Source organism: Fundulus heteroclitus, unplaced genomic scaffold (assembly GCF_011125445.2).
Source record: "Fundulus heteroclitus isolate FHET01 unplaced genomic scaffold, MU-UCD_Fhet_4.1 scaffold_43, whole genome shotgun sequence".
Classification (NCBI taxonomy): Eukaryota; Metazoa; Chordata; class Actinopteri; order Cyprinodontiformes; family Fundulidae; genus Fundulus; species Fundulus heteroclitus.
Window position 1 is genome coordinate 2928421 of NW_023396846.1, and position 12093 is coordinate 2940513.

The 12093-nt window shown below is 41.9% G+C and overlaps 1 protein-coding gene across 1 annotated transcript in view; it reads right to left on the minus strand.

Moving 5' to 3' along the window:
• LOC118560425 (NLR family CARD domain-containing protein 3-like) overlaps positions 1–12093 on the minus strand; it is a gene marked incomplete at both ends in the record, with an annotated part of 30821 nt that overhangs the window by 1620 nt on the left and 17108 nt on the right.

A 12093-nucleotide genomic window follows, 5' to 3' on the forward strand; every position in this document is an offset into this window, starting at 1 on the left:
ATTTTCTCTGTTAAATCAGAACAAAAGCAGACTGAGAAGCAGAATGACTGACAGCATCTCTGTGAAGTCCTTTGTGTCTCAACCACCAAACTTTCTGCTGACATGTCAGCCATCCTTCAATCAAAGGACAGCATCACTGCTCCCACTGCCTGCAATGTTCTTCACATTATAGCTGACTTAGAAATACACACAGTATTCATGTGGCAATATGGCACCTCTAATGTGGCCCTTTGGTTAGTTTTCTGGATTTGGCCCTCACTAAAAAAGTTTGGACACCCCTGGTATAAAGTGTTAATGTTCCCCCTTTTATTTAGGAAGATAAAAAAGGTGAATAAATAAATCTACTTTAGGACCTTTAAATGAAATAAAGACAAGTAACAAGTGCTTCTCTGCATAAAACACTAAAATAAAAACACTCAGGGTGTTAATCTAAAATCACAGTTCAATAATATTTGCTTAAATGCTTATTAATTAAAGCTAAAGCCAGCAAACACCAAGCTAACCCTACGTTGCAGGCCTGTTTCCATGCTTGTGAATATGGAGACCAAACTCAGTGGTTGCTTCACTCAAAGAGCAAATAATAAACTAAAAAGGTCCCTTGTGCCAGATGAATAATAATCCTAACAGAAACGCTCTGCTCCGTTTAGTCATCCTCTCCTGTGGAAAAAACTCAGCTCCCACAGTCACGGCTCTGACTCCAATACTAGGCCACCTGCTGTATAAGTTTTGTTTTTATTAATTCTGCATTATTTTAACTACATGCTCTGTGTTTCTGTGCCTCAACGCTCTTACTGCTCCTCTCTCCTCCCTTCCCTCAGACCCAGGTGCTTTTATCAGCGGCCAGCCTTCAAAACGTGAATCTCTACGTTTAATGTCCTTCCACTCGTACCAAAATGTCCCAATTAAAGTAAATAGGAGAGTCAGTAGCTGTGTTTCATGCTATTTTGTTAGGTTAGAACCAGCGGTGCTTCAATGGAATGCTGCCTTGCTCGTTAATTCAGGTGAGCATAATTACGTTAAATGTAATTTAGGTGTGGACTTTTAAGGGTCATTTTAAGGAACTTGTAACATCAGGGGCTTCAGCTCAGACCCAATATTCCTCCTCTTCCCTCTAAAGGACCCTTTACACTATTTATTTATGCATTTTTCCCACTGTTTATTCCTCACGTGCAGAGCACCAATGGGGGTAAAATCTGCCCACCTCACCGCCTCAAACTAATATCATTAGTATAAATTATGCTGATACCAGACGTTACCAATAAAAGTGTTTTTTTCTACCGTCACTTAGGAACCAGAGAGACGCAGAGCTTGAAAATCTGCACCTTTACTCATCAACTCTGGGGTTGCCATGCATAAAAAGTGCTATATTTCCTGTAGGATTCCCCAATAAAGACTATTAGTGGGCTAAAAGCGAAGCAGAAAGTCATTATTCCGTCCGCTCTGACCACAAACAAAACGCTCAGATAACAACTTAAAACTGAGCCTTCAGCTTGGTAATTATGCACCAGAGCGCCCTGAGGAGAGCAATAGAGGAGATTTGTCTGGTCAGAGCAGAGACTGAGATGAGAAACCTGTCGCTGTGAAAGGTGATGATGGTTATAAACTGTAACTAGAAGTTCATGGAGCTGAAAAGAGGGAAACATCGGCAGCTGGATCAGCATAAAGACGCAGCATGAACCCCTGAGTGCTTTAAGTGTTCCTGCTGAGGGGAAAATGTCAGACCATACAGGCTTGATGAAACTCAGCCTGATTCACCAATGAGGTTATAGATCTACATTGATAAACAAACCCATAGATCAATGTGTAACAGTGTAATAATACGGTCAATAAAATAAAGCCTCCCCTTGGAATAGGTAAAGATAACTACGTCAACGTCAAACTGAACTCATGTCAACAGGAGACGTCAACTGAAATAATAATAATAAAAAAAAATACGCTGAATTTAACAGACGTCATCATATTCCATATTGTGATTTACTTTTTAGGTTAATTATACACAATTTAAACCTGTTGCTATTTTAACAACCATGTTCTCAAGCATTCTCAATGTGAACAATGAGGACGCGCCTTTGATGTGCAAAGCTGTTCTATGTTGGGTTGTAGAGAAGAAAGAAACAGCAGCAAGTCATCCTGCATTTATAGCCTTGACCGGTATTAGTTTTTGATCAGGGTGAGAGCGGAAAACCCACATTCACACATGTAAGTGGAGGTGAAGGGCATCAGGACTCATGGCTTTGGTGGACACATGGGGAAACTCGCTCTCAACACTCAACCAGAATTGTGTAATCGTCATTTCCACCAGTCTCTATTTTAAGTCCAGATTTGAGCTGAGCTCAACAAGAGCCTCCTCCTCTTGGATGCTCAGTTCATCACGGACTGTGGGTGGGAAAGAGAAGGGGTTTCTGACCCACTGGTTTTCCAGTGGCTCCTCTCCAAAATACTCTCAGAACTGATCATGCAGCCCGTTCAGATGCTGATGACCAGTTTCACAGAGTTGAGCGGCAGCGCTGTCTTATATTTCTTAGCGCCTCCCCTGCAACTCTTTGGTGCCCCCTAGGGGAGGAGCGCCTCACCTATTGAAAACCGCTGATCTAGGCTACATGGTCCTGATCCAAGCTAGATGAGTTCTGAATGGATCTGAGGCTTCAAAGCAGCTTTTAAAGCCAACATATCACCAGAACCCAGTTCTGCATTGTTGGGTCTCACCTCAGACGGTCAGAGGGACCAGCAAAGTTCTACCTCTTCAATCTGCTGCTCACTGCAGCCTTGAAATGCAGATCAACTGATTGGTTGAAGGCAGAACCTCCATCCTACAACTGGTGGTGCTGAAAGTTTGGGCCAGGTACCAAATGGAGAGAAGAACCAACCTGACCAGACTTTAAATAAATGTATTCTATAGGCGCTGGGAACCTGCAGTAATGTTACTGATGCAATAAAACTAAAGGTAGTAATTAGTAATTGGATCATTGTTAGATGGATGGATATTCCATGTGCATTAAAGTCACCACATATTACTGATTATCTCCACCTTTATTCTGCATTAACTGATTCACATCTAACTTTATACAAGGATTATAATAGTTAAATATAGTTAATTTAACCTTATTTCTTATTCTCTCTATTACTACATATTCTAGATCAGTTCCTCTACTTATTTCTCTGCAAGTTAGATGATCTTTTCTAAATGTTGAACATCCTCCTCCTGTTTCTTCCTGTCACTGAAACATCGTCACTTATTCAGAAAACTAGTTACATTTTTCTTTTTGCATCTTTTAAATGTTATTCTGACATTTGTTTTTGGAGCTCAGAGTCCTGCAGGCTGGAAGTCCTCTCACCATCACCATCATTTCCACCTCAGTGTCTGTTCTAACATCAGGTTTCTTAGTTCATTTTTACACTGCCAGAATCTGGATCCTCTACTCCACTTGTAATGATCATTTCTAAAATTAATGTCAGTCTCACTATGGTGGTGATCACAGGGTGAGCTCTGGTTAAATGCCTGGATGACCCCAGATCCAATGACCAGGCCAAGTGATGCTTTCTGCTTTCTTTAATAAGCAGATTTAGGTCTCTGCATGTGTGTGGTTCTACAAACTATAATAAACTAATGAAAACACAAATTATAATCTGATGTTATCACAACTCTCATAATAGTAGATCACACAAATCATTACAGCCACATGCTGTCTAGTAAACCTAACAGGCCTTTATTTGGAGCCCAAACTAGATCTGGGAACAAATGAAAACTGTTTTATGTTCTTCAATCACTGATAATGTGGAGATTAATCAAACAAGGCAACTAAACATGATCAGAATCACCAACTGAAGGGAAAAAGTTAGCTTAGTTAGCCATATCTGCTGTCAGCTAAATGAGCTGATAGAAAAGATCCAGAACAATAAACATACAAAACAAATTATTCTGATAGGACAAAAAAACAAAACTCAGCAGTCTTAAGGACACACACGGTCAGGAAATACCACAGACTGCTTCTAAAACTCAGCTTGTAAAGATTCTCACTGCTTCCAGAAACACCATTTTTACATCTCTTCTAACATGACTCAAAACGCCTGGGGGAACAGACTATTTTGGAAAATGTTATTGATGTATGTAACTCTGATCAAATTTGGTCTGGATGCACCTGCATAACTTTCCTGTGATAAAGAAGCTCACATGCTCATCTAATTCTGAGCTTTCACACCAACAACAATAACTTCTTTGAATATTTTTGCTTGCTGTTTATATCCATATTTATACAGTTTAAGCCTGGAAAAAGGTTTTAACCTTCCAGGTCATTCCAGTCTTACACTTTGCTTGTAATTGTGTAGGAGCTTAATACCCTTGAAAGAGACTGTTTAGCAACTGTTTAGTAACTCTTTCACATTTCACTGTTTTATTTTTGGTTCATGGTGAGTCATATTGATTTTTATTTGATTTTTACGATTTATTCCCTTTAGATCCGCCTTTGATCTATTCAGTTTTGGCCGTGGGAAAGACACCGTCTCAATAGGATAATGGGTGGGTAACAGTACAGAAGCTGCAGAGAGGAGTGTTAAACTACGGCTCAGCTTCCTGGTCTGGTCCCTGGGTTGTCAGCATTTGGGTGACATTAGAGGACAGAGACATTCAAATGCTTCTCGCCTTTGAATTAAATAACTCACAAAGACACAGATGCATCTTTTCTCTTGATTAAAAATTTGTGGTGTGCTTACTTAATTGAAAATTATTAATATTCACTAAAAGAGCATCATGCTGAGCCTGCCAGGATTTGCATTATCATCTTGAATCTTCCCACTGTGGGACGCTGCATTAAACTATTCCTAATTAACCATTAGATTTATTTAAATAAACTGCAATTATTCTGACTTCAAGTGATAAGAGGAGTAGGAGAGGGATGGCTGGGATTTAATTGAGGAGGTTTTGATTTATGATATGAGGTCATAAATCAGCCCAAACTTTGTCATAAAGTACCTCTATACCGTTATCCCTCCATACCTGAGAGCTTCCAGTCTCCAGTGTGGATCCTTTTGTCCAGCCGACAGCAGCTTCACTCCTGAGTCTCCTGGATGATTATAGCTCAGGTCCAACTCTTTCAGGTGGGAGGGGTTGGAGCTCAGAGCTGATTTCAGAGAAACACAGCCTTCCTCTGAGACCAGACAGCCTGACAAGCTGCAGACACACAATTCAACACATGATGTTAACATGAGAACGTAGTGCTCAAGAAGGTGCTGATTAGCTGGTTTTAATTAAAATAAACTAGAAATCAAACTGTATTTAGTTCTGTGGGTAATAAAAAGTAACGTCTGACATATTCAACCAGATGAATCCTGACTAGAGCTTCACTGGGTTGGAAACTGCAAACTGACACAAACTCTGCAGAAGATTCTGGCTTTAAGCAAACTTTAAACTGGACCTAAAATACCAAAGATACTGGTGGTCCCAGTAGAACCATTGTTCTGGAGTCTAGATCGCTTTAATATCATTGATGGAGCCAAGAATTGAAGCTGAAATAAAGAATAAAGCAGTGGTTTGGATCAGTGGCATTAGCAGTGAATGGTGAGCACATATTTCACACTTGCAGCATCAGCAGAATGTCTTTGAGAAATCTCCCATCTGAAGTCAGATCCAGTCTTTCAGTGCGCTCTCTTTATTAACCTTTTCCCCATATTTTCCCACTTACTGCATCCCATTCTCTTGTTGTCTCATCACTAGTTTCCCTGTCAGTCTGGGCTCTGGCCTGCATGTGTTTGGGATGTGCTGAATCAACTCTGCCGGATGTGATGACCAGGAAACTGAGACATGGAAAGGACAAACTATCTACCACTCATGTTCTGCTTTATTGTGGGAAACTGAGAGATAATTATATTATTTCTCTCACAAAGAAATTCAAGCCCAAAGCAACTTCACCTTCAAAAACATTGGGTCCTGGTTTTTGGGGTAGTTGAGCAGTCGTGGTGTTGCCTGTGCACAAATAATCTTTTTCTTTTGATTCTTTGTCAGGTTATGGTGGAGCAGGTAGTGACTATATGTGATACATTAAGAACTAATCTGATTGTGTTTAAATTAAATACTTAATTTAGTCATTTTGGGGATTAATGCATTTTTAACAAACAACTAAATGTCTTTCTTAACGTATAATGTATATACTTCCAGCGGCACCCTGACGGCTGCAGCTGCTACGTCTCCCGACAACCTGTAAGCATTTCTACAAAAATATGCCGCCTAGAACGCTACAAACTATACAATTGCTCTCGATTGTTTACGCTACTTCGGAGTGCTTCAGGCACAAGTCCCAGAGGCCCACAATGCAGCGGACTCGCCAAGCAGCACACACCAGAGGAGGAGCGAGCGAAGGCGGTGTGACCGGCGGTGGAAGCGCAGCTGTCGAGGTGGGCTAACAGCTAAGCTAAAAGCTAACCCCTACAAACTGCCGCTTCCATCTGTCTTGCTCTCCAACGTCCGCTCACTGGACAACGAAATAGATCATCTACAACTTGAACTCTCTTCAAAGAGTGAGTTGAGTAACTGCTGCGCTTTCATCCTGACGGTGACATGGCTTACTTCATCGATACCGGATGACGGCGTTAGCCTGGAGGAGCTAGCTACATTTTGCGCCGACAGCGGTAAGACCCGAGGGGGTGGGCTGTGTGTTTACATCAACAACAAATGGTGTAAAAATGCCAGATCTGTCACTAGCTTTTGCTCTCCGGACATCAAGCTTTTGACTGTGAACTGCAGACCTTTCTACCTGCCCAGGGAGTTTACTGTTGTTAGCATCACTGCTGTTTATGTTCCTCCCAGCACTCCCAGGATCTTTTCCACGATGCCAGCCACACCAGGAGCACGTGGCAAGGCATATGGACGATTACAGATTACAACACACCCTCCCCCCAGTTGGGTGAAGTTGATGCTGACTTCCTCAATGGACTAAATAACTTCTTTGGGAGGTTTGAGGCACTAAACAGCACTCCAGCAGTGAAAGCTGTTCCCCATCAGGAAGAGGAGCTACTCTGCCTTGACACAGCCGACGAGTAGAGTCTAAGGAGAGTCAACCTGCAGAAGACCCCAACAACATATCAGGGTGGGTGTTCAGAGAGTGTGCAGGTCAGCTGGCTGGTGTCCGGCTTGTTGCTCTGACTCCCATCATGATGAAGTGCTTTGAAAGGCTGGTAAAGGAACACATCGTCTCCAGTCTCCCCCCCAACATTTGACCCTTTCCAGTTTGCCTACCGGCGGAACCGCTCCACTGCGGACGCCATCTCCTCTGCTCTTCACCTGAGCCTGGCACACCTGGAGGAGGAGAACACCCATGTGCGGATGCTGTTCCTGGACTTCAGTTCAGCGTTTAACACCATCATCCCACAGCATCTGGTAGGAAAACTGGAACATCTGGACTTCAGCACAACCCTTCGCAACTGGCTGCTAGACTTCCTCACCAACAGACCTCAGCCAGTCCAGGTCGGTCAGAACACCTGTGATGTCATCACCCTCAGCACGGGCTCCCCTCAGGGCTGCGTCCTGAGCCCCCTGCTGTTCACCCTGATGACAGACGACTGCGTCCCCAGGTTCACCACCAATCACATCGTGAAGTTTGCTGACTACACAAGTGGGCCTGATCAGAGACGACAACGACCAGGACTACAGAGAGAAAGTGGAGCAGCTGGTGGGCTGGTGCAGAGACCTAACAGCTTGACCTTCATCGACTTCAGGAAGAACCGGCCTTGCCACGCTCCACTGCTCATCAACAGCTCAGCTGTGGAGGTGGTCAGCAGCACCGAATTCCTGGGGGTGAAGAGGGAACAGAAGCGCTTGTACTTCCTGCAGAGGACAAGGAGAGCCCACCTGCCCCCGCCCATCCTCACAACCTTCTACAGAAGCACCATAGAGAGCATTCTGACCAGCTGTCTCTCTGTGTGGTGTGGAGGCTGCAGCGCCTCCGACTGGTAGAACATGAGGAGAGTGGTGAGGACAGCAGAAGGGATCATCGGGGCTCCTCTTCCCTGCAATAAGGACATTTCATCCCATCGCTGTGTGTCCTGAGCCCCTAACAGCATCAGAGATCCCTCACACCCCCACCATAAACTGTTCTCCCTGCTGCCTTCTGGAAAAAGGTTCTGCAACACCTTTTCCCTGCTGCTATCAGGCTGTTGAACTGTTGAACTCTAACTCAACTCTGCACCACACTTGCATCATTATTTTGCACTACCAACTTTTTATAATCCATTTAAATAGTACACAACACAACGCTTTGGATACACTCTGTACATACAAAATGACAATACAGTTTGTCTAAGTCTAATGAGATCTGGGGCTGTTCCAGGGCTTCAGACCATTTTGGTAGAATAACAGCTTTTTATTTTCTCTTGCTTTTTCTGCTTCCAGCTCTGCTTTGATAGCTCTGCTTCATCTTTCTCTGTTCTCATCTCTCCTGCTGCTCAGTCAGCACACTGCATTCTGGGATCTTTATGTGCTGCGACAGAATAATCCATTTTAGTAAATGGAAAGGGGAGCAGAAGTTGATGATGCATTATGTTACATTTTTGTTACTTTTGTGATTGTAAATCTTAATTATTTTATTCAAACCTTTTTAACTGTTTTGGCATGGATGTACTTGGACTAATTTTAAAGACTCAACTTATTTATTATCTTATTTAAATGAACCTCCGGTGGCACAGAGGTTTGGGAGTTCGTCCTGGAATTAGCGGGTTGTTGGTTCAATCCCCCGCTCTTTTGGTCTCTGTCGTTGTATCCTTGGCAAGACACTTCACCCACATTGCCTGCTGGCGGTGGTCAGAGGGCCTGATGGTGCTGGTGCATGGCAGCCTGGCCTCTGTCAGTCTGCCCCAGGGCAGCTGTAGCTACTAACATAACTCACCACTGTCAGGGTGTGAATGTGTGTGTGAATGACTGAACTGTAGTGTAAAGCGCTTTGGAGGTTGTCAAGAACAGTTAAAGTGCTATACAAGTACAATCCATTTATTTATGTAATTTATTCACACCATGAATTTATTGCTCTTTTAACAAAAGGCAGGACAATTATTATTATTATTATTATTATTATTATTATTATTTTTTTTTTTAATGCATTAAAACAGAAAACTCTAAAAGTTCCAGGGCTTCAGACCATTTTGGTAGAATAACAGCGTTTTCTTTTCTCTTGCTTTTTCTGCTTCCAGCTCTGCTTTGATAGCTCTGCTTCATCTTTCTCTGTTCTCATCTCTCCTGCTGCTCAATCAGCGCACTGCATTCTGGGATCTTTATGTGCTGAAACAGAATAGTCCATTTTAGTAAATGGAAAGGGGAGCAGAAGTTGATGATGCATTATGTTACATTTTTGTTACTTTTGTGATTGTAAATCTTAATTATTTTATTCAAAACACATAAATAATTAATGGGTAGTGTTAAATGGCTGGGTAACCAGCGGGTCCCCTTACTGGTGGGGGCCCAGGTGGTTGTTTTCAGCTTCTCTGCATTGAAGTAACGTATAGTTGTTTGTAGATGAATAATATAACAGAATCAGAATGTTTATTATTGTGATTGTACATCATGTTCCAAACATGTACAACGAGAATAAAGCCAGCTCCAACCAGTGCGCAAATATCAAAATGTCAGATAATCAAAAATATATACAATATACAGTAGTGTTATGTACATTGCAGATATAATATATGTTGCTGTATAGATTGTTAACTATGTGTGTAAATATCTCACATTGTAGAACAGAAGTATTGTATAGTGTCAAAATTGCATCATGATTAGTGTAAATAAACTTATATTTCCATCATGTTTTTAACAGGTAATGGACATAAATCTGGTTTCAACAGGATGGAGAACTTTGTACCTGAGAGTTTCCAGTCTGCAGTTTGGACTCTCCAGTCCAGCAGAGAGAAGCTTCACTCCTGAATCCTGCAGGTTGTTGTTACTCAGGTCCAGTTCTCTGAGACTGGAGGACTGGGAGCTGAGAACTGAGGACAGAGCTTCACAGCTTCTCTCTGAGAGGTTACAGCCACTCAGTCTGAGGAGACAGGGAGAAAAATCTGATGTTAAACAATTCATCAGAAATATTGTTAATTTAATATAATGTATTTAAATTTTAAATACATTAAAATACATTAAATACATTAAATTTAAATTTTTTTGTGTAGTATACTTTTCGTATATTTCTGTGTTTTTAAAAATTGTTTTTCAAAGCGACTTTGTGTGTCCAAAAAGAACAATATAAGTTTGATGCATTATTATTATTATTATTATTAATAATGCTGCGCCGATGCCATTTTTTCGCCCCGATACCCGATACCTGGCCACTTTTCAGTATTGGAATGAAAACATCCTAGTGCCATAAACCCCATTTCCACTACCCTTGTTAAACCGATCCATGCTGAGCTCGGTCCGAGCTTGGATCAGTTAACCAAGCCAAGCTTGGTTCTGACGACCGTTTACACATCACGCTATCTCGGTTCCTTGGTTTCCTCACCTCCTAGTGGCGATCTGTGGTACTGCTGCTCTCTCGGTTTGAAGGAGGGAATCAAGCAAATAAAAATGGCGGCGCCCGTAACATTCAGGCAGTTATGCTTGGTGAAACGTCGTTGTTTGCGGAGAGTCAGGCGAAGACGGCAACTTTTGGTGAATTTACTTGACAGAGTCGGCTTTTGGGAAGTGGATAAGACAAACGAACGTCTAATAAGGATTTACAGACGCAGGAAACAACGACAGACGCTGAGGTTCATCACGCTGCTAAGCAGAACTAGAATCGTTCAACTTCTGAAGAAGTTGAAGAAGGCGCCCGCCTGGTGGTGCGCGTAACCATCAAAGGCAAAGCTTCCGAGTTCCTTGGTCGTAGGCTCTTATTGTTGGGGATTTTAAATCAAATCTTCTGAGTGTGAAAAGGATTTGTCTTCGTCAAAACCAGCCGACAGGAGAAGATCTGCATCCAAGCAGCGTGGAAAATTGGTGTTATTAAAACATGATTAAATACTTCAATGTGGCATGAAAAAATTAAATATGTGAATAAAAATGTTAAAGGCATTACAAACTACTAAAGGAAGTACAAACTCTGTGAAGCAGAAGTTGGTGAGACCAACTCTCACCAAAGGCCATGGGTCAGATTGGCCTCCTTTAGCAACTAAGCCTGACCAAATCTGGGCCCAGAACTCAACATTTGACCAAAATGGTGTGTAGTGCCATTTCCCACAGGTGGGTGGTGCTCTATAGCCCAAATTATTTCTTCTGGAGATTTTTGTCTAAAGGATGTACAAACTCTGAAGCAGAAGTTGGTGAGACCTTCCTAGAGCTACGTCCGATTAGCAACATGCTAAGCGTTAGCCTCTAACATGGTTGTGTCCAGTATCACCGGGTGATTGTACTCTGTTAGTTTGGTCAAAATCCTGTACTGGGAAGTTCCTCAAAAAGGCTGCCAATACTTAATGTCACCAAAGCTCACCAAAGGCTATGGGTCAGATCGGCCTCCTTTAGCAACTAAGTAATAGTTGTTAAAGGAGTAGTAATAATCCTCCCAGCATTAAGTCCAAGAATGTCCTATAACAAACACAGAAGCTTTTTTATAAGCAGCAGAAGCAACAAACACCACATGCAAAAATGTTAACCAGAAACTGTCTTCTTAGTGGTCGACAAAATCCACGTTTCCAGAGGGATGGATCCACTGTTTCTTTTTTAATCTGTCTAGTGAGGTGAAATATATTGACTGTTCCATATATGTATAGATATTTGCTGTTCCATATATACATACATACATGCATACATACATGAATACATACATATAATACAACAATACATAAAATACTTTAATGTTTTCTTAAAACTTCTGAATACAAAATAAATTAAACAAGTTCCTTTATGATCATTCATTTATATTAGTGGTTCAAGTTATTTAATTGTTACTTGTAAAAAAAAAAAAAAAACATTTTGGGCCACCCCCCATTGCACCAGTGGGCCCAAGCGGCCCCTTAGTACGCCTATGGCTGGACCGGCCCTGGCTGGCTGTCTTCAGCACGGAAAAGTCAACTGCAGCTTACTTGCTCAATTTGGGGAGGGTTTGGGGTTGTTGCCGGTCTGAGGTGATTTGCGAAAAATCTATA